This window comes from Rousettus aegyptiacus, unplaced genomic scaffold (assembly GCF_014176215.1).
Source record: "Rousettus aegyptiacus isolate mRouAeg1 unplaced genomic scaffold, mRouAeg1.p scaffold_m13_p_4, whole genome shotgun sequence".
NCBI classification, from domain to species: domain Eukaryota; kingdom Metazoa; phylum Chordata; class Mammalia; order Chiroptera; family Pteropodidae; genus Rousettus; species Rousettus aegyptiacus.
In genome coordinates, this window is record NW_023416307.1 from 83,826,427 (window position 1) to 83,850,532 (window position 24,106).

At 31.9% G+C, this 24,106-nt stretch overlaps 1 protein-coding gene and 1 long non-coding RNA gene across 5 annotated transcripts in view; one reads left to right on the top strand and one right to left on the bottom strand.

Annotated features, from left to right (window-relative positions):
- The window catches only part of ROBO1 (roundabout guidance receptor 1), a 1,005,278-nt gene that overhangs the window by 519,365 nt on the left and 461,807 nt on the right, over positions 1 to 24,106 (top strand). The window lies entirely within an intron of this gene.
- The window catches only part of LOC107502374, a 73,528-nt gene that overhangs the window by 6,320 nt on the left and 43,102 nt on the right, over positions 1 to 24,106 (bottom strand). Inside the window, exon 2 of the long non-coding RNA XR_001594965.2 lies at positions 3,171 to 3,222. This is a non-coding gene — a long non-coding RNA (uncharacterized LOC107502374). The remainder of the gene's footprint in view (positions 1 to 3,170; positions 3,223 to 24,106) is intronic.

Here is a 24,106-nt window from a genome sequence, read left to right on the forward strand (position 1 = left end):
TTTGCAGACTACACTTTCAATGAGATCATAAGAAAATGTGAAAAAGTGCTCAATTTTACTGATAATCATTAAAACTACAACAATGAGATTCCATTTTTCAGCTATAATGTAACTAAAGTTTTGTCAAGATTATTGGGATAACATGCTCTCATATATTATGATAGACTTCTAAAAGGTATATACTCTTTGACTTAGCTTTGACTTTTTTTGGAATTAAGCTAAAAGCCACAGATTTGTAAAACTGCTTATGTATAAACATGTTAATTTTAGCATTGTCTATCAACTGAAAACAAAGATCAATTAAATTAACTGTGCTAGCCATATAATCCATCATTCATTCTGAAAAAAAAAAAGAAGTAAATTTATATGGGCTGATATGGAATAGCATCCATAATGTATTGTTAAAGGAGAAAACAAGGGAAATTTAGAAAATATGTTTATATCCATTTATTAACTTTAAAAAGCGAATGAACATGGAATATTTCTGAAAGGAGTTTCAAGTAACAGTTGTATCTGTGGTTGCCCAGGTTATTTACTTGTAGTGTTTGATTTTTAAATATGCGTTACCATGTGCATATATTACTTTTTATTACTTTTTCAAATGAGTAGGACTAATTTTTAAAAGAAATTATTCTGGGAAAAAATAGATTCATATTGCTTTTACGATATACTTAAACAATTCTTGATCAAGAACCTAGTTTATTCTTAGTTCCATCTTAAACATTTTTTTAAATAACTCTAAAAGTGTGATATGGAAATTATGCCAGGTTTAAACTGCCGATGGCACAAGCTACTTGAACTACACGGTTGTCTGCTTTTTTTTTTCCCTTCCAACTCATCCTTAGACAGATCTCTGGCCTGAGCTGAGTCCTGCAAACAAGACCACATGGTCTCATTACTGAATGCCCAGTTGGTTTCTAAACAAGGATTTGTAGCTGGTGTGCCAGTTTCCACTACTCTGCTTCAGTTCCCACTGCTCATCAATAAACCATGATGTGCTACACAGAACCCTGTGCCTTGGGGCCAGCCTGTCAATGATAGTGGACCATGAAAAATTATATGTGTTCACCAAATTATTGCAGAGAAAATCCAGAGAAAGAGCTCAAAACAATTCTTCAAAGGACTATTCCTAACTTAAAAGCAGGAACGAAATAAACAAAAAGAGAGGAAAAAAACAGGCCCACAAGTGAACATAAAAATATATACACAGTATTAAAAGATGATAATGAAAATTAATATTTTCAGTATAAACCAATCAGTTTAAACCAATCAGTATAAACCAATCTAAAGTGTGCTCTCTGAACTAATCCATAACCAGATAATGCTTTCTGTCTTTAAGCAGATGATCGTGGTACTGTTAGCATTTCATAATTGTTAGAAATTTAGAAAGCAAATGAATCTATATATATATCTGAATCAGTGAACTGTTCAGCAACCTCAATAGTTCCTTTGTTAAAATGCACATTAACTATACATTTGACTATATTTTCAAACTTATCTATAGAAATTAATTATGTAATTTTTAACTTATAATTTTTATTATATTTTCTCTAATCATATGCTTTCCCTATGTTTTTCAACTGTATCTTTTGTCTAGACCATCCCTCTTGAAGTATTTCTCAAAGGCAATTAGAAATGTTTTCTGATTTGATAGATGAATCATTTACCCAATGATCAAACTAAACTACTGTCAGATAAGGAAAAGATGATAAACTGTACCAACTGAAATGAAAGTGTGCAAAAAACATATTTTTCTTTTCATTGCATATTTAAATAGAATACTGTTTCTATTTCTATAATCAATAAATATTTTTGGTCATTTATTGGGTATCAAAATGAAAAATGCAATAATTACCAAAATAGGAGGTTTCTGTACTTAGAATTTACTTTATAGTCAATGAATATTTACATTACCCAAAGCTTAGAATTTTATGCATTATGTTTACAATAGCTGTAGGTATAGCCTGCTTTGGATTGGCTGTGAAGAGAACCATCAATTCCATGTGGGGTTTAAGGGAGTAGGAAAGCTGAACTAGGCAAGATGAACAGAATTCCATCAGGGACACAAGGTGAAAGGCATATTAGGTGGAGTCTGAGAAGCATGGGCAAAGGAGCCAGGCCGTCTGAGGTTCACTGAAGATAATTATTATAGCTAATACGAAGGGTGCTTAGGTGTCAGTGACCACCTAGAAAGGGTACTGTAGCCCAGAGATACAGATCCTTTCAGAACTGGCTAAGTAGCTGAAAATGAATTTTCAAGACATTAGGATTGTAAGATGGGAAGTGAATTATTAGGTGTATACTTGGTAATTCTAGAAGCAGAGTGAATGGTAGGTAATGGTAAAAAAAAGAGTTGGAGTTAGGATTGCAAATGATGAAGACCTAACTTATGATCATTTTTGTGAGGCCATTTAGTTAAGACTCGGGACTGTGGTTAAAGTTCTGATTGCCACTTTCTTCTAACTGTGCAACCTTGACAGTTTTCTTATCGCCCGATGCCTTTGTTTCTTTTCCTATAAAAATGTGAATAACACGTGGAACTTTAGGGTTGTTGTGAAGAGTAAATGAAGTAATGCAGAGAAAATGCTAGTCACAGACTGCGGCACACACTCGACTTAGCAGAAAAGAGAGCATAGCCTTCCCTAGCATTGCTATTAAATGAGAAAGACAAAATGTCAGTCCAAGATAAGTATATTCTTAACATGTTTGAAGAAAATATTTGATTCACTAAACATTTTCAGGCAAAGAAAAAACTCTTATCTTTGGAAAAAGTTTTCCTTTGTAGATATAAACATACTTGACTTTAAGTGTTTTAGTATTTGCTTAGTGTTCATTGTAATTCAAAGAAGTAAGTGCAGTTCAATATAGGAATAAATTCTTTACCTACCAAATATCCACATCAACATTTATACAGACTGTTTATCCCTCCTACAAAAGGTGTCCTATTTTCTTTTCTGTATAAAATACGACTATGCAAGCAACAAAGCAAATCGGAAAAAATGGAGTTTTAAAAATCTGCCTCATGCACTGTGCATAGCAACCTGGTGCTAGCTGGGATTTAAGATGTTGTCTCCTATCTTTGTTTGTGAACCACATGCATCATTGGCAATACGAATCAATGTGTGCTTTGGGAGGCACTCATGTGTACAACCAAGCAGAGCTGTACTTACTTAAGTCTATTTTCATCTTTGCCTTTGGAGCAGCTGTCACAGAATTCAGCCACTGGAAATGGAGAACAAATAAAAAGTGGAAAGTGGTTACTATTTCATTCTTCTTATGTTCATTTGTGCTAAAGAAACTAATTGCAAATACCAATTGTTATATGCAAAACAACTGTCAGCCCCAATAAAAATATTCAAGAATTTACTTCCAAAAGCTTACTTTTGAAAAACTAAAATAGAATTTATTTTCTGAACATAACTTTGCCTAGTTATGAGATTAATAAGGAGTTTGTTATTTTAAACTTACCTTTCCCCCACCCCAAATTCAATGGAGATATCAGTTGCTTAAGAAAAATAAAAACTGCTTATGGAAAAGATGCCCGTGTGAATTAATGGTGAAACCAGAAAGAGACTGATATCTGCATCAAGAGATAATACTTTAAGAATTCATGAATCTTCCTTCACTCATTCATTTGTAGAGGTTAAATGTGAGTTGTTTTATGCAATACTTTATGCTTTGATTAGTATCGAGTGACTGTTGACCGACCTCAACTTAGAAAAAACAAAGGAAATCAACAACAAACGTCTGTTGCCAAGATGTGTAACTGTGATTAATTTGAATTAAAAATTTATCTATCTAAAAGTTGCTTTTGAAATGCAAAATAGCATTTCATTTATTGGTGCCCTTGCCTTATCTCAAGTGACCGTGATCTGAGATGACAGCACAGTGTGATTGAATGAGCATTAAATAAGATTCTAAATATCTTCATCCTAGTCCAGCTTTGCCATTTCTGATCAGTGTTACAGGCAGTATTTATTCAATGAATGTTTGCTTTGAACCCACTATATGTCAAGGAACTTTGAGGTGCTAGAGAACAAGACAATTAAAATGCCCTGCCTCATTTGCCTTAAGTTTTAATGAGGAAAACAGAAACAGAAATTGTTAAAGTCAAGATAATTTCAGATGGCAATAAATGCTGTGCAGATAGTAAAACAAGAAATGACTGCGGGGTACTACTTAAAGAGGGTGTTTAGATAGCCCCTCTGAGAAGTGAATATTTAATTACATCTTTTGACACATCACCTAGCTCATTGAGGCTGCTTCCTAAGAGTAAAAAATTGACAAAGAGCAATTTCCGTGCTTGTCATATAGAATATTTTAAGGGATAAACTATGATGATATATAAATTAAAACTTAGTTCAGTATATTTATGTAACATTCAAATAAATAAATATGTAAAGAGCTATAGAAATAAAACAGTTCTATTAAGCATAGAGGAACTGAATTGTCTTTAGCTGTCAAATTGTTATTCCTTTTGCTATTTTCTGTCATAAACCTTTAGAAAGATCAACATGTTAAATATCATATAGTGGTCTCCCTTCTCTAATCTCAGTTAATATGAGCTCTAGATTCAGAGAACAGAGATCAAATCCAAAGCTTTGGCAGGTATTATCGGTGCACGCTTGGTAAGTTAACTTCTCTGTGCAACAGTTAATAGAATATTCCTCTAATTCTAATCTTTAAAGAGCTTACAACATAGTTAAAACTTGCATTTGATTTGCTTTAACTCATACTCACAGTTAGCATGAAATAAAAGTATCTGTTAATGTTATTGTTGCTATTGGTGAAGTTTTATTGATGAACCCAACCGTGATAAAGATAAGGTAAAATGATGGAGCATCAGCTACTTGATACTATGTGATCGTACTATGAGGCAGTCTTGAGCCTGAATTGCCCTTGTTTCTAAACTCTGCTTTTCATCCAAATCTGTAAAATATGGACTACAAAATGTGCATCACAACCACCACTCACCTATCAGCAAACTGTCCATCCTCCATGACAGACAGTTTAATATTTTTTAAAACATTAATTGGATTCTATCCACTGAATGATGCCCTCCAGTCACTTTGAAGACAATCTAAACTTTTACAGAAGTCTCTGTGGAGCCTAATCATCTGGTCCCTGCCAGACGTGACACTTATTCACTTTCCAAAATGTACTACTGTTTTTGTTTTTTACACCCTTGAGAATACTTAAGGCTTTTCCAACTCACAGCCTTCGTACATGTGGCGTCTTCTCCTGAAACATTGTCAGCTGTCTCCCCATTCTGCAGACCTCAGCTTAAATATCATTGTCTCAAAAAAGCCTTTATTTCCTGACCCTACTCTCTCTACCAAATTCATTCCTTGCTAAATGATGAACTAAATATCTTGTTTCCAATGCAGTCTTCACTTACCTTCTTTTTTGTTCTTTTGGGTTTCTTGTCTGATTTCCCACATCTGACTGTCAGCTTCATTTTTGTGATTTAACTGAGTAATTAACCTATCGTAGAAGTCCAATAAATGAATCAATGATGAATGAATGAATTGATGAATGAATAGATACTAGACATTATAGTTAAAATAAATATGCTTTTCCTTGTTTTGCCAAATAAATACTTAACAGTGTTTTTTTAAATGTGTTACTTTTCTTCTTTGTACAGTTCAATTAAAAATGATGGTGCTCTTTTTTGATTTAAAAAGAAATACAGTGAAGAGTCAACACATCCCTACACCACATCAGCCCTTTTTTCTGTTTCCACACTCGACATTTTTTCCTTACATTTTATCTTTCTCAGTTTCCCATTAACCATATTTCTTACTATAATGAACACAAAGGTTATGTGTATTCTTTATTTTACTGCAACTCAAAACTCTGACTTGATTTTTATTCATATGGTGTTTAGCATTTTGACAGATTCTTCGAGACCTTTAAGAATGTCATGAGATTGTGAGTTTGCGAATGTTTGGAATTGTTTTATTCAAGCTGTATTCACTATATTGCTTAGCATGACTAAAATACATTAGAAATTCAATTTTTTTAAAAAAATTAATTAGATGTCATCAATATTATTAATGAAAATAAACCAGTCTAAATATTTACATCAAAAAATAATTATACTAGACCAAACAACACACTGAAGGAATTTTTTTAAAGACTGAGATTTCAAATTGAAAAAAAAAAAAAAAATTCTCCAAGAATGCTCTCCCAAGATAGACTAAGCTGCATAATTTCTGTATTTTAATGGTTAATTAGAAAGGTACTTATAAAAAAAAAGAGAGAGAAAGTAGGGGATAATAGAGATAAAAGTAGAAATACAAAAATTGAGTATGGCTTGCCTCACAAAGTTATACTTTAGATTACCTAACAGCACACAAGTTTTCTCCTCTATTCCTTTTTTTAGATCATCATGAGAGAAGTGCAGGACTCCTTGCTTTTCTTTGAGGAAAAGATTTGGTATTTCCTCAGTATGAGCTACTCTCTTCCTTTTCAAAATATATTCTTTAGAAAACAGTCATATCTTTGTGTTAACCCTGGAGCAAAGTGTCCACACCAGGGACTGGAAGACAGCTGTGCAACCTCCAGCAATTCTAGCCTCAATATCCTGAGGACTGAAGTTAGTCATTGGCACCAGGGTTCTGAGTGATGATGGGGGCTCCATTTAAGTCACTGCCCAATTAGTGAGTTCAGCATCCTAAAGACTTCTTCAATGTGTTTAAGATCTTGACATTTTCAAAAGGAAACGTTCCAACATTATCATGTAAGAAAAATGATGACCGTTTCATTCTCTTTTATTTATTAAAAGATGTCCTTGGCTTTAAGGCCCACAATTACTACTTAGAGAGAGATGAGGAAATTACAGTTTATCTATCCATCAAAAGCTTGCCTCTGAAAATTGACCTATAGATTCCAGATTTATTTGGAACACAGTTACCTCTATTGCATCCTCAGAATTTTTTGTTTTATTTTGTCTTGTTTTCTTCCCAGCTCACTAAAACCAATAGAGATTATTTATGAATAAGTACCAACAAGTGTCATGAACTATCAAGAATCTTACTACCCAAACAGGAGATGTAACCTATGAACTAAACAAAAACTAACACCTATATGGCCCTTATTGTTTTCTATGAATTAGATGTTAATATTATTCTTATTGTACATATGAAGAAACTGAGGTTCAGAAAGCTTAAGTAATTTGCCCAAAATAGCACAACTATTAAGTGATAGAATCAGTATTTGAAGGAAGCGGACTGACTCGGAGTTCTCTAGACCAGTTCACTATACTGAAATAGAAGGCATAATATCTAGAAGGAAACAAAAAAAATATTTATAAATTTAAGAATTGATAGTCAAATACCACAGTCTTTTATACATGCCCACTTGTTGACTGGAACACTGAAGATAATCATATTAAGGAAAATGGGAATCTATTCCTTCTTTTATTTTCCCTGTCACTCTCAATAAGTTTTAAGTCTGCCTCTAGAATGAGATTTATTTTCTTAAAAGTCAACAGCCTGCAAGTTATGGATGTATACACTGCTGGTCCCATTAAAATTTTTCTTCATATTTTCTCTTCAGAGTTCTTTCCATTAACTCACTTTCATGTTCTCTGGAAGGCAAAAGTTTTATTGTATGAAAATTCATCTTGAACATGAACATTGATACTGTTTACACTTCAAGATTTGTCTGTGCTTTTTAAATTTATTTCACATGTAATACAGTTGTGTATCACTAAACATAGTTCTTGAACACCTATTGAACAATATATTAAATATTGTTCTAGATGCTGGTAATTAAACAAAAGAAAGATGAGACATATAAGCCATGTTCTCATGAAGGTTATATTACAGTAGAGTGAAACAACATTCAATGTGTATTCAAATAAATATAGTAAGCAATTTCAGATAATAAAAAGTGTTCTAAAAAAATGAAAGATGTGAGTAAAGTGAAGTATGGACCAAGGCTATCATTAGTAAATAGGGCCATATGAAAGTATCAAAGAAGAATTTTGTGATGTGGCGATATTTGAGCTGAGACCTAGCCCTAAGATGAATCAGAGCCAGTTCATCAAAGACAGGACTAGCAACTGGCAGACATAGTAAACTCCATGTGCAGAAGAAACAAGAATGAGCTTGGCATACTGTTTGAAAATGAAGGCCAAAGTGGACAAGAGGAAGACTGGTGCAAACTGTGGTTTCAAAGGTACCAAGAAAGTTGCAGGCCCTCTTAAGGGATTTTAATTTTATTCCATGTATAAAGGAAAGTCATTAACAGTTATGTAGAGAACTGTCTAATTTTTTTTTTTTTATTATTATTTTTGGTCCAACACTGGTTGCTCTCTGGAGGAAAACCAGCATAGAAGCAGGAGACTAGTTAGGAAGCAACTGCAGTAGTCCAGGTGAGGGACACAAGGTGCTTGGATGAAGGTGGTACCTATAAGCATGCAGAAAAGTAAAGATATATTTTGATGATTGAACAAACAATACTTGGTGACTGAAGGGAAGTGTGAAATGCAGAAATCAGAGGATGGGGTAGGGAATTAAGAATGACTTCAAGTTTTGGCTTGTAAGATGAGGTAGAGGGTATTATTCTTTAGTAAGATTTAGCATCTATATATATTGGTGGTGGGCATGGAAATAAAAATTTTCTTTTTTGGACGTGGTAAGCTTGAGAGAACAATTAGTTATCAAAAGAGATAGAGCAAACAGTTATGTGTGAATCTGCAGACATTTTAAGATATAATTCAAATATTTAGAATTTGTTCTTTATATTATTTAAGAATTCTTTTTTGTCTTAGAAGCTTTTTAATGTTTAAGTATTAATTTAAGGCCCTATACCTTTGAATAGCCTAAATGCTCTAAAAATATCCTTTATGACCAGAGAAATATTTACTCTTATAACTTATAAGCATTATTTCTTAAATATTAATAACAGAATTCTATATGTGTTCCCTCGCTGTAATAATATTGTCATTGAAATTCTGCTATTGGAATTTATTATATGTATCTGGAAACAACTCAACATATATGCTTGACTGAAAAATTTAAAATACACATATAGGTTGAATTGTCACACATTCAGTATATATCATATTAAAAAAAAAAAGACTAGACTTAGAGTTTTCTGGTTCAGATGTAAAGAGCTTAGAGATTAACGTTTTATTCTAACAAGTAAAAACCTAAATAAAATGAAAAAGTCAACAACTTTTCTTAGATCTGTCACAGAAGTGAGGTCACAGGACAAAATATAGCCTTGAAAATTGAAGAGACAGGCAGATACAGAGAATTACAACTTACTGGATCAGAAACTCACAAGCAGAACCCACCAGTTCCAACTCAAGAACCAGTAACAGGGTAGGGAAACATTAACTGTAATTGGTAAGTACCGGAGACTCAGTATAGAGAATCCTGAGAGTTAAAAACTCCATAGGGACCCAGTCATAAGGTAAATATAAGAGAAAAAATTCCCTTCAGGCTTCTAGTAAAAGGAGAGGAAAAGAAACTATTTTGAAATAAGCCAGAGTATTCTGTTATTTTTAACAAGGCCTTCCTTAAGGGGAAACTATTTAACCAGAGCCTAACCTGTTAGAGTTTTATCAGAACCTAATCTAAATGGGAAAACTAAAATACTAAACTATAGCCACCTATAGACATCTTATCCCAGCTAAGGGGAAAGTGGGAGAAAATTGAGAAGCATGGATGAAGATCATGGTCAGGGCACACGTTCACCAAAAGACTGAGACATAATCACTGCACTATAGAATGACACATTACAAAAGGCTTATTTACCAGAGTTCTTTTCACTCAGTACATCAAATCTGGTTTCAACAGAACATTACAAGGTATACTAAAAGGCAAAAAATACAGTTCAAAGAGACTGAACAGGTATCAAAATCAGAGTCGGATATGGCAGGGATGTTGGAATTATCAGATGGGGAATTTTAAACAACTGCAATTAATATGCTAAGGGATCTAATAGATAAAGGAGAAAATATGCAAAAAGAGATGGATAAGTAGATGGAAGCTCAAAGAAAGTATCAAAAAACGCTAAATATTAAAAATACTGAAACAGAACTGAAGAATACTTTCGATGGGCTCATCAATAGACTGAATATAGCTGAAGAAAGACTCTCTAGGCTTGAACATGTAACAATATACACCTCTAAATGTGAAAAGCAAAAGGAAAAAATGACTGAAAAAAAAGTAAAACAGAATAAAATGCCCAAGAATTGTTGGACAACTGTAAAAGGTGTTGTATATGCATACTAGGAATACCAGAAAGAAAAGGAGACAAAGGAACAGAAGTAATATTTGAGAAATAATAACAGAGAATTTCTCCAAAATTATTAATGTCAGACTTCACACCACAGGTCCAGGAAACTCAGAAAACATCAAGCAGAATAAATTCAAAAATATAGAAAAGAAAAAAAGAAAAAAAAACCTGTACACTATATGTAGGCATTCTATTCAAACTACAGAAAATAAAAGATATAGGAAAAATTTGAATCGGGCAGGGGGGAATTCTTATGTAGAGAGGAGCAAAGATAGGAATTACATCTGATTTCTCAGAAAGCATGAGGACAAGAAGACAATGGATTTATGTCTAGGGTGAGAGAAAAACAATAAACCCTGGAATTCTGTACCCTGAAACATTATTCTTCAAAAGTAAAAGAGAAATAAGAACTTTCCTAGACAAACAAAAATTGAGGGAATTTGTTGTCAACAGAACTGCTTTGTAAAAAATGTTAAAAGAAGTCCTTTAGAGAGAAGGAAAATAATATAGGTCAGAAACTCAGATATATTTAAAGTAAAGAAGAATACCAGAGAAGGAATAAGTAAAAATAAAGTAAAAACTTTTATTTTTCTTTATCTCCTAAATAATAAAATGCACTTTGAGTCCGTTTCATAACGAGATGTCGAAGAATGAGATAAATTTGTAACTAGTTTGTTTGTATTCTTACTAAGTACTTTAAGGGTAGTTTCTAATAAACATATAATATAATTATCCAAAGGCAATAGTGTGTTGGCAAATGGTTAACAACTGGCTCTCTAGGGAAAGGCATGGCTTACAGTGTTTCCTGATTTCCATGGTATAAATACTCCCACCATGGAGGATTTCAAGGTACTGACATTAATACAGAATTGGGAACAGATGTGAAGCATTGACTTTCTTGGAGCCAATTTATGAGACTCCCAACACACCACTGTCCAAACACATCTTTGATTTTGCTATTCTGAGCAATTCCTTTCTAAAAACTATGTACATGCTATGTCTGAATTTTAATTACTGATGGTATCAACAAAATCCAATAATTCTAATCAACCATTCCTATTAGAAGTATTTGAAGAATGTTTCGGTGAAAGTTCCTTGAGAATGGGCATCATTGTTAAGAACTGATTTTTCTGGTATAGTTTGGATTCTTGACGTATTTTATTCAATGCTGATTTCAGACAGCTTCAGGAATTACGTAAATTACTTTATGTTTACTAATCCATTAGACCTATATATTAATACTCACAAGTAGAAATTATATATATTTGCTAAAGTGGGCCATTGAGCTCAACTCAGAAACCAGCCTGGTCTGCTTCACATATAATGCCTAACTCATTTTGTTTTGTTCATCCCATGTCATTATTTTAGACCTTCTCCTGTTCCCAGACTAGTAGCCAATCACTGTTTTTTGTTTGTTTGTTTATTTGTTTTTGTAATTTTAATTTTTAAATAGCCATTTGTTGTAACTAACTATGCATTCCCTTCACCTTTGTAATGCTGTTTGGTCACATTTACAGCTTCTGTGTGTCTGTCGTGCTTTCATTTATTTCTTTGTCTTTTTGTAAAGACATGGCTTTCTAGAAATGGCCTGTATGACCCTCAAAGAAGAGGTAGAAATCAAAGAATAATTACAAGGACCTACATAAATGAACATTGGGTATACAATAAAGGAGATGACGGAAAAAAAGATAAACAAGAAGCAAAGGTATTTTATAGAGGTCTATGACACATTGTTGGCAATCTTACGATGCTTTTCTTTTTCTTACTAATAAGAGTAAAGGGAGCCCTGAAGATAAATATAGTCATGGAAAAATACTTAAAGTTTTAAAAAAAGATTATCTAAAAGGTAAAATTCAGTTTAGAAAATGACACTACCTAAAGCCCTTTTGAAATTTTCTTTTGAAATCAATGCCTATAGGGATAAAGATAATTTAAGAGCTTCAATAACAAATGGAAAGCAAATTCCATATTCAGCTTCACATTGGTTAAATGTTATATATAAAACTAAGCACCAAAAAGAATCAATAGAGTCATTAACCATCTCACCCACTGGGTATGATAAATCATAGATTAGCTTAAATGTGATCAAACTCTTTTTTCCCCCATTCAAAGGAAAGTATTTTTCTGTCAAGGACCACTTAATTGAATGATGCTGGCTGTTCTCCCTAACATCCAATTTTCTAAAGTCATTTGAAGTGTGGGATTATTTAACTCAAATTCTAAGCAGCTAATTTCAGGCTGAGACAACAGCTGTATGTGGAATATAGATGCCTCATGAATGTTACCTAAATATAATATTGGATATCTTATCTTCAGCCATTTTTATCTTTTGAAAGAGATTCATTTGCCAAAAATAAAACTGACTAGTTCAGTTTGTTTATGTTTCTTTGTGAATGAAAAAATAGCCAGTTTCATGGGGATCTAACCTTGGTTTTTGATTAAGACAGAAAGTATCTTCTGAATTTTGTCATTGGCAAAGTCTGTCTCTGGCATAAAGTCTATCTAAGGCATAACTGGTACTTCAATATAAAGTAAAATCAGTTTTTAACCATAGCTATGCCAATTATTATGTCAACTTCTTTGCTATCTGATGGTGGTATAGAGATAACCTAACAAAAAATTAAAATGTAAAATCAAATTTTCAGCGTTGTCTTTACATGGTATTTGAAAAGGAAATTCAGAACATTCCTACTATGAACCATCTAGTTTTAAGTAGGGACAGTTTTTTGCTATGCATGTGTGTATGTATACATTTATTTGTATTTCTTTCCAAAACCCATTTCGACATTTTCTTCCCACATTTTAGAAATATTCATTATATCATGTCAATACACAGATAAAGCAATTATTGAAAAAAACATTTCACTGTTTCCTTCCACCCAGAGAGATTTTATCTTCTCCCTGAATTCAAAGTCTCTTCATTGCTTTTTTCCTCCTCAAATAATCAGAATACACTAAAGTATATGTTAACGTTTTTAGATATTTGATACCGGGCATTTTCATCTATTTCTTCCAATATTTTCTTTATTTCTTTCAGGATTCTTTATATTTTTTCTATATTTCTAATTTTTATTGTAATTCTATAAAGCTCTGAATAACAATGAAAAAAATGCAATGAAAAATTAATCTTATATTTTCTGCTGATATTTGCATACTTCTTATAAGTCCAGAATATATATGCATATGTGTGTATGTACACATATGCATGAATATATATATACATGTAGATATTCTTTCTATATGTGATTTGAAATATTTAGCTCTATCAATGTAAAATAATAAACATATTTTTGTGCAATTATGTTCAGAAAAATGACGAGAAATCAATAGTATTAATAAGCTATGTTTTTATGGACCATTTCCTTTTCTTAAAGTTTTCTTGGTTTATTCTTCTCCATCTTTATTCCTCTGGGATCTGCCTTGATACATTCATTCACAAGCCACTCTTGAAAGGTGACTGATGACAAGTGGGCCTTAGAAATGAGAGCGGAGACAATTCCAAGCTCGGTGATATTATTGCCTTTTGAACCTTTAAGATTTTTTTTTTTAAGCAGAGGATTTAATGATATTTGTAATAAATATTTATTTTTTAAATAGTCTATGAAAATCTCTGAGGCAATTTATTTAACAAACCTTTTTCTTCTTTCTTTATCTTTAATATGAACCTGTCCATTTGAAGTATTTTCAAAGGTTTAAGAAGTTGAGCACAATGTATCAAATATAATTTCTTATAAATTAAATGATCTCTAATTATATCACTGATAGTAGAATTATCCACATATCTTTATCTCAGACAGTCCATTTTATTCAAAAAACATTATAAGGGTGGTTATTTTATGTTGTTTTCCTTTTTTATTTTATTTTATTTTATTATTTTCCTGTGTTTTATTTTATTTTATCAAGGCATTAGGGAAATAATGCCAGTGTGACCTGAACTTTATCTTCTCCTTCAGATTTTATCAAATAAAAGGTTGTGGTTTAAATTCAGGACAATCCACTGTCTGACTCCCATCAATATTCTTTTAATCTCTCAGAAATTGATCAGGTCTTTTGGGCAACGATTTTTTTTTTCCATCACCTTTTATCATAGTAGCTTAAAAATACATTTATTAATGGCCATAAGCTTCTCGTAAAATCTTATAAAAATATTTTTCAAGTGTAGTAGACACATTTATTTTAAATGACTAGTTTTATCATGATAAGTATATCTACATTCCTTATAGTTTTCATGTTAAAAAGTAAGACAGTACAGTTTTTTAATAGGATAAATATATGTACTTCTGGAATTAACTCTTTGCCAACTATCACTGATTCCATAGGTATGAAAATATGAGATTATAAATGATTTTTATCTATTTTTAAAGACTACCTATTTCCCTTATATTTGCTTTTATAGTGAATTACATGAGATTATTGTTACTATCCTAATCAATATAACTTACCTATAACTTTTAACAATTGATTTTTTAAATATTGACAATTGGTTGTTATAGTTTCACAATGACAAACCAGAACAACTTGATTTTTTTAGTAAACTGATATAAAACCTTTTTTATACTATGTAAAAATACCTATGGTATACATAAACGGCAAACGCTTTTAACATAATTTGATATAGGCAGTTTTGTTCAGGCCATTATCTACAGTTATACACTAGTTCAGAATATAAACCTTTTGGTTGGATTATATGGTCTCAAACATGCTTTATTCTGAACTGCATGACCTACAAGATACAAATATTTTTCTCTTGAAAAATAGGTTGTCATTCACAACAACAGAAATTTCTGTCTTGTGATTTTTTTATACTTAATTTTGGCTATCTATTGAAATTTGTACTATTAATAGGAAAAGAGACCATAATGATGATTCTGCATTTTCTTTGCTCTTAATATAAATTATATGTTTCCTTTTAATATGACAAGAATAAGATGATATTTAATGCTAAAGAGCCTATGAGACTAAATTTCATTGCTTTTAAAAGACCTATAATGAAGCTATAACGTTACTTATCTTTCTTGATCTCAGATTAGGTTTACATCATCATTCCTTCTATTAAAACTCCATACTCATAAGGAAAAAGAAAGGAAGAGAGAAAGAGGAGGAAGGGATGGAGAGAGAGAGAAAGAGGTGAAGGAAGGAAAAAGGGAGGAGAAAAAAAGCTATAGGAGAGGAAATGCAAGAAGAGGAGAGGGACTTAGAAGGGAGGACGGGGAGAGGAGGGAAGGGGAAGTAGAAAGAGGAAAGGAAAGAACTCTCAGAAGTTTAATCTAATCCTAAGGCCACAGAAACATTTACTTTATGTGAATACATGTGTGATTTTCAAAACTGATTGGCTGATTGTGCAGCTACACTGGCAAAAGTTTGGCAATCAAAAAAAAATGTCAATTACTTTATGCCTTAGCAATTGCCCTCCTGGACATTTATCCCAGAGAAATAAAAACTGTGTTTACACTCAAATCTGTTTACAAATGTTTATAACAGCTTTATTCTTAATAGGCAAAAACTGGAAGCAACCAAGATGTATGTGAACTGGGCAATGGTTAAAAAAAAGTGTAGAATAGCCACACCACCGAATAGTGCACAGCAGTTAAAAGGCATAAGCAAGCTTTTGATATACAGGGCAACCTGGGTGAATCTTTAGAGAATTATGCTTATTTAAAAAAGAGATTCTCAAAAAGTTACATATTGTATGATTTCATTTACAGAACATTCTCAAAATGATAAAATTATAAATATTATAATTTTTAGATCACTAAAAGATTAATGATTGCCAATGGATAAGGAGAGGTGGGCGGGAGGAAAGTGGGTGTGGCTATGAAAGGGCAACATGAAAGGATTCTTATAGTGATGGAAATGCTTTATATCTTGCCTGTTTCAATATCAACATCCTGTTCGTGACACTGTATTATAGTTTCCCAAGATGTTATCACCGTGGAAAACTAGATAAGAGGTACAATAGATAGTCCTACATTATTTCTTAAAATTGCATGTGAACATACAAATTATCTCAAAATAAAAAATTTAATTTAAAAATATCTAATGGACATAAATTTAGAGCCTCTAAGCTCCTCAGATGTATCAGCAAAGGCAGTAAAACTTCAAAGTTTTAGAGTGGGATTCAGGATGACTTTTGTTATGACTTACCAGTCTTCTGAGTACAATACTTTGGCAAGAAGACCGTATAACATAACTCTTAATGGCATAACAAATTAAGTACGCATGTGATTTATGGAAAGTTTGACAATATCTTTATTCTCTAATTCTGAAATACAGTATGATGTTACCATTTTTATAATGGTCAGTCAATTATTAACATGTATAAATACTTTGGCACATTTTCCACTTTTTGTGTTTTCTCATTCACTGTAATGTTGTATACCTATTTGTCTTTGCCAGAATCATGTACAATTAAAGAGATTATTTATTCCTCCCAGGAGCTACAAAATTATATGTAAGTAAGCAATCTTATAACCATTGGAAGATTTATGCTTACTGGCAAGTGTGGTCACCAGTTCTTAAACAGTCATATAATTTTTAGATTCATATTCAATTGTTGAACTATACATTCCTAAAATAAAATTTTAACATTAATAAATGGTTTAGTCTTATCAGCCAAAAATCTAAAACTAAAAGTATATATTCTTGGATGTTTGATTTATTTATATTAATTTACTACTAATGCAAGAATTAAATATAAATTGCTAATCTCAGATCCATTTTTTGACTCCCCTTATTATGGTTTTAAGGTTTAAATAGAAGCCTCAGGACATTTTCAAATGTCAAATTTTGCAGATTATAGATTACAGAGATTTTCCTCTAGTTAGCGTTCCTTTTCTCCAACAGCAAGTTAAAATATTTATTTATGATTTCTATAATATTTTCTTAAAATATTCATGCATAGTTACCATAATTCTGGTAATATGTAAAATTCAGTAGATTTTTATTTCATATCTATATTCTTCAGTTCCTTTTCCATTCATGCAGAAAAATAAGTTTCTTTAAAAATTCTGGCCTCTATTAAAAATGGTCACAAAACCCCAATGGGAAGATTATTACTTACAATATTAAGTTTTCCATCTATTTCCCATACATGTGCTGACCAAAAGTTACCCACATAGAAACTGCATCATTGGAAACAAAAATCTTATATTTACTGGCCACATAGTTTGTCTCCACTCTAAACACTAATGGGAAGTTCTAAGAATGAAGTTTGCAAAGGTTACATGAAGGGAATATTGCAGAGGACACTGAATCTACAAATGAGCATATTTCCACATGTACAAATAAATGTATTATTAATTATGAAACAGGGACTACAGGAGAAAACTAATTGGTGCGATATCTTCAAATTTGAATGTGAATGTGCAGTATAGTTTCTGAAAAGCATTTTTACTTACGAGGCCATATTATTTAATGAATAAGATCATAATTCATCACATGTTTCTTCTGAGCCAAGCATATAATCTCACCAACTAGAAAGTCACTAGTCACTTCACTCTTAACAAGAAGGAAAATCTACTAAGGACAGTCTCCTACTGAGTTTTAAACTGTTGACCATTGCTAATGAATGCAATTCTTCATGAGCCAAGAATACTGGTGCCTAGAAAATATTTCTACATAATAAACTGTGCTACCACTTGAATATGCATGATGATATAAACAGCCTGATGCCTCTTATGGTATTTGGGGTTATTGGGTGTTTTTTGTTCAGGACCCCCTCACTCCCTTTGCATGCATACACATACACACATTTCTGACAGAAAACTACTTTTATTGTCTTAGGTTTCAAGATTTCCATTAATTTACAATAACAATGTCTCTTTTGGAACAACATTAGTAAGTGAAACATCATCTCACTATAAAAGTACTTGTGAGAATAAAAGCTGGCACAGTTTCCCATTAAAAACATTAATATAAATCAGAATATTCTAATATTGTAATGGCAATGCATGAAAACCGCAAAGATAAGTCAGAATCAGCAAAAACAGAGAAAATACACATAATATATACATTTTAGAGTATACATAATCATAGTTGGTAGTATGTATGTAATTACATATATATGTAATGTGTGTGTAATGATTACACTCAGTGACAAACAGCAAGGAAAGGGCCTGCTGTTTTAAAATGCAACTCGACATTATAAAATGGAAGCGTTAAATGGGTCAGCTAAGTAAACTGAAACAATAAAGAGTAAGGGCAAGCTGATTTGACCAGCAGTGCCCTACTTCTGTACTACCTTCCCTGCTTTCTGCCTGAATTTGCTTCAGTGAAACCTCTTATGCCACAACCATTGCTTCAGACAACCTTCCTTTGAGGAGAAATGGGGGAGGGATACAAGGAAAATATCACATGAAAGTAAAAAAAGAAAAAAGAAAGTCACCACTGTTGCCACTCTCACATTGAGGGGAAATCAATGGAGGTGGTTGAATGCGGGGGTAAACTTCCAGGACTCTCTCTGAGCCTGGACTGGAGACAGCTAATCTCTGTGACCTTTGGGAAAGCTGAAGGCATAAAATGACCCCGATAATCAAAAGCACAATTAGAATGAAGAGCGCGAAACCGTGACTGTGGTTAGAAAATGCAGACAATGAAGAGACTATGAAGGAAATTTGTCCCTTTAGCAGCTGAGTGAATGCAGCTTCAGAGATGCCTGTAATAGTTGCAGATGGATAGCCACCGACTCAGAACACCTCGGGGAGGTTTGGGTTGAGGGAAGCTGGAAGTTACCACATGACCGGGGCCTAATTTACAGAGCCTCAGACTTTGCCCGCCTTTTTCCAGGGCACCAAGCAGTGTTTCTAACCCTCTGCAGGAGACAGAAAAAGAAGAGCTGAGGTTGATACAGCACTGGGCGAGGAAGGGAAGTTTTCCTGTAAGAGTCAATAAATATGTGGTTTTAATATCAAGTGTTGTTTTTCCTTAATAAATAAATGTGAGTGAATTCATCCTCGTCAGCACAAAGCAACTAAGCAATTAGGCAAACTAAAGTCAGCAGTTTAAGGCCTCAGCGACAAGGATGAAATACTGTCTGCATGGAAATACTTTCTGAACGATTTAGTGGGATATTCTGTGTAAATAGGTGCTGAAGAAATACAATAGAAGGACATGATGAAACATGGCTAGACAAAAATGATGTTTCAAAAAATCCATTTTTTTCTTGAATTTTAACTGACCCACATTCATTTTTTCTTCTATGTAAACCCCAGATTGCCACATTAAAACAGAAATAGAATGTGTCTTTTCTCATTTCAAGAGGAAAATACATAGGATTTTTTTTTCATTATAATTATTAAGTGATCATTTAAAAGGTGATTCTAATTCGATTTAGTTATAATAATAGCTACCATTTACTTATTGATTTTTATTAGGTATCAGAACTAAAATAAGGTCATTACAAATATTTCCATATTTAATCCTAATGATACTATATAAAATAGATACTATTATTTCACATTTTTAAATGAAGAAAGTGAGATGAAAACAGGATAAAGTAACTTGGCCAAGGTCACATAGTTAGGTACTGACCCCTAAACATTATGCTATATTGTTTACCTAAATAAATAATAATATACTTATTTGTAGTGATTCCAAAATGCTAAGTAAATTATTTGATATTTTGACCAAATTTAATAAATTATATAGATTTTACTTGAATATCATTCAACATATTAACTAACAGCAGTGATTGGAAATATGCTTTAATTACATGCTGGGGGGAAGTGGTAATAAATTTACACATTCTATGATGAAAAGAGCACTAGTTAAAAGATAGAGATATGAATTTTTATTCAGAATCTCAAATGTGATCACCATATCCCAAAAACAGATTTCTCCCTCTATGAAAGAGGAATGTTCTCTCTTCTTGATCCCAGTATCATTTTGATACTATGGAAGGAGTACTAATTCATTCAGGTATTATTATTGTGCCATTTCTGTCCCTTACAATGTGAGATGTTTCTCTTCACACAACTAGGGCAGCTGGGACCACCACCTGTTAACTAACTTCGAGCACCATTTAATTAGCCTATGTTGAAGTTACCTTATGCTTTGACTGGAAGGCAGTGGGACAGTAGCAGATGCTAAGCACAATAAAAGAAAAGCTGTTGAGTACCAGGGCAGAGTGGGTGGAGAGAATAACAAAAAAAAAAAAAAAAAAAAAAAAAAAAGTCAACAAACTGAGAGAGCCAGAAATACTAGCAAAATGGACTGGAAATCAACTCACAGATGAAGTTCAAGGGGGCAAATCTTTGCAGATTAAATTGTCTCACCAAGGTATCTATCAGAGTTTATTGAGGATTTGATTTGAGCATTTTAAATAAATGCAGAATTCAATTAGACAGTTGGCTTAGTTTCTAATTATATAAAAGAATAGTCATCACTTATTATTTTCATGGAAACCTCCATGACTTTCTTAGACAAAACATTGAGATATCAAAGGAAAAAAAAAAAAAACATGTTATCATGATGAAGCATAATTTTCCCAATTACTTTAAGAGCTCTACTTTGTCAGTATTTCCACTAGAAGAGATCTGGAAACAAATGGCTTTAAAATTATAAGCATTTTTCCATCAATAGAATGACTTCCACACAGAAGGTACTTTATCTTGTTTTGTCAAATTAAGATGAATCTGAATGAGTTAGTCTTCTGTGACATTTGTATTCTTCAGATTCACGGGCTTCTCTATAAATGTATTTACCTTCCTAACATTCAGTACTGTATTTAATGTTAATAGAACACATATAGCTTGTCTTTGACGTTTTTACTTAAATATGTGTTAGGTCTCTTATTTAATCAGATTTCATCAACCTGGTGTAACTGGATATATACCATATTAGCTCAATCAAAACTGTACTTGAGAATTTTCATGTAATTATTGTTCCTTTTTTCTCAGAACCATAACATTTTTATAAATTCAAAATTAGAATGTGGCATTGGCAAGGCAAATATTAATTCCAAATTTGTATTGTATCACTTCAGTTTCAAAAGCAGCCTCTCAGAAAAATGCATTCCATTTATTCAAATCAGGATATACCTATACTTATATCAACTTCTAATATTACTAAATCAGAGAGAGTTCATAAAACCAAGATGAAGTCCACCTATCTGGCAGTATTTAAATACCTTCCTTGTTGTTATTCGTATCATAACTTCTTTCAGTTTTGAGAATTATCATTATTTATTACCTTTTTCTCTATATCTAGTTTGTCATAGGTGTATATTTTAAATCATCTCTTGTAACATGCGAGAAGGAAAACTTTTACCAGTAAAACCCTCATCTGAATTAACTTAAACACATCCTATTTCCGGGAGTATAGATTTACTTGGGGAATGGGGGAGAAAGAAAGATGTTATTCTATCAACAAGAGTAATTTTCCAAAATATAGTTTTGAATTATATTTTTAGTGATTATAATTTTAGATAGTTAAGTATATGACAAAGTTCCAAATAAGGAAATCATTGATATTCATTCATTGAAATTGGTTACCTTTATCTTGAACTCCTGACACCAGCAAAACTACATGCCTCAACGTTTCATCCATTCAACAAAAATTTATTGATTACCTACTCTGTTCTTAGCAGTGTGCTAAGGTTAAGCATATTAAGACATGACCCTGTTTTAAGTTCACTTAAGCTTGAAGATAAAGTCCTTGTTATTGAAGAATAATAAAGTCATGATCAAAAAAATCTGGATTTAATATCTTATTATTTATTATCTAGATTTTAGTCAGTAGTTCAATTCCCAAATCTACATATTTAAAAATATGCGAGTAAAGCCTTATTTTAATAATAAACTCATATAAATAACATTTTATCGTGCATTTCTTGCTTAAACAAAACCATCTACTTTATCAACTACTTTACATTTTCTATAAAAGGAGACAGTAAGACCTGGTGATATGTTTAATGGAGCTAAAAAATAAATATGTGAAATTGTCTAATCTTCAGTGACTAGAAAAGAATCACTAATCTGGTGTCCCAATGCTTATATATTATTGAAATTTCATCTAGTTTCTAGAATTAAATTGATGAGTAAAGAGAAATCATGGGGTATGGTGAAAATAAAAGATGCTTTGGAGTTAGAAATCATTTAGAATCAAATTCCACATACACTATTTACTAGTTTTATGACAGAGGCCAAAAAAAATTCTCTGAGCTTTAGTTTTATCATCTCCAAAATGGAACATTGATGTGCATCATGACTTTGTATGATAACTATGATGACTATGATCATGAAACTGTAAGAATTACATGAGGAAAAAAAAATGTATGCATATAAAATTATTTATTTTAGATTAAAAACTAAAGCATTATAGAAATATTAGTTATGGTTATAATTAGTACAGTTTTTATACTTTCTTCACATTTGATTTATTTAATTATCTAATTACCTAAACCAGAAAATGAGAAAAAGAACAGTCATATATTTTGAAATCTTCTTATAAAATCGAATTTCTCATTTAATACAATCCTGGCATCTCAAGTCATAATTTACAATTACCTACTCTATCATGGAGATTATTTTAGTTTGGTTAGACACCAAATCATTCTGAATTTGTTTTTTCTCTACACTCAACAATGTTGGGTGATAAAGTCTTCAAATTTAAAAAGAACTATCTACTCACTAAAAATGTTATTTGAATACTTATTTTACATAAATTTTAATTTTTGGTTTATTTTATCTAAACATTTTCTAATAATCATTAACCACATAGATCATTATAATCACGATTCTTTTGTCTTTCAAAGAAACATAAGGAAGAGATCTTGATTTTCCTTATAATAGCAAAATTGGGGATGGTTGTAAAACATTTCTGTTACTATATTGCTACTTTAAAAAATAGGTTTCATTCGACATTTTGTAGCACAATTTTAGAATTTGAAACATATTATATTTAATGTTCTCTAGCATATTGATTGCTGAAAAAGTCATTCGGTCTTCATTGTAAACAATTTTTTAAATTCACTTCATTCTCTGGATATTGTAAAGTAGACACTACCTAAAAAGAGCTACTGATGTTTTTTCTCTTTTTTTGACTCTTCATCCTCATAACATAATTCTTATTTCTCCCCTTAGCCCTAATTCAAAAGAATGGGGCAAATAATAATGTGCCTTCCATAATTATTTTAACTATACATGATGAAAACGGAAGTTTGAATTTAACTTTAATTTGATCTTGCAGAATTACAACACAAATTTAAAGCTTTATAAACATAGTTTGTGTACACAAATTTGTAATTCATTGCCTGGGTTTCTAATTAAATGTTCTCAGTACTCCATTTATAGTGCCTATTCCCTGCATTCCTCTTGATTAGTAGGAAAGAATCAATGAGAATTGATCCAATTTGTAGAACACAATTCTCATATTGATAGTAGTTTATATTCATTTGCTTTTCTCTAATCTTTTATTAATGGTCATCTTCAAAATGTCAGTTAATGCCAACGCCCTGCACAGTGACATTGCAAATCTATAAAGAAACAGGCTTAACACTTGGCAAAATGGCAGTATGGTAAATTGAAGAAGGTAATATTCTTCACACATATTTATATAACTGAATAGGACAGAAAGGAAGGATAAAGATGAAAGCTAATATTTTGAGCTGTGAATTTCAAATCCAATTAAAAATAAGTAAATGAAACTGAATTTAAACAACAGACTTGTTTCTCTTATACCTCTACTTTTCCACAATGTAACACTGGCTACCATAGTACGATGAACTATTTAGAGAAATATGAGTTGAATGGTGGTAAAAACATGAGTTTCCATGCTACGAAAATAATATTACCTATTTTAATCATTTCACCGGTAGAAAGATAATTACACAAAATTTTGCTGCTGACTAAAGAGA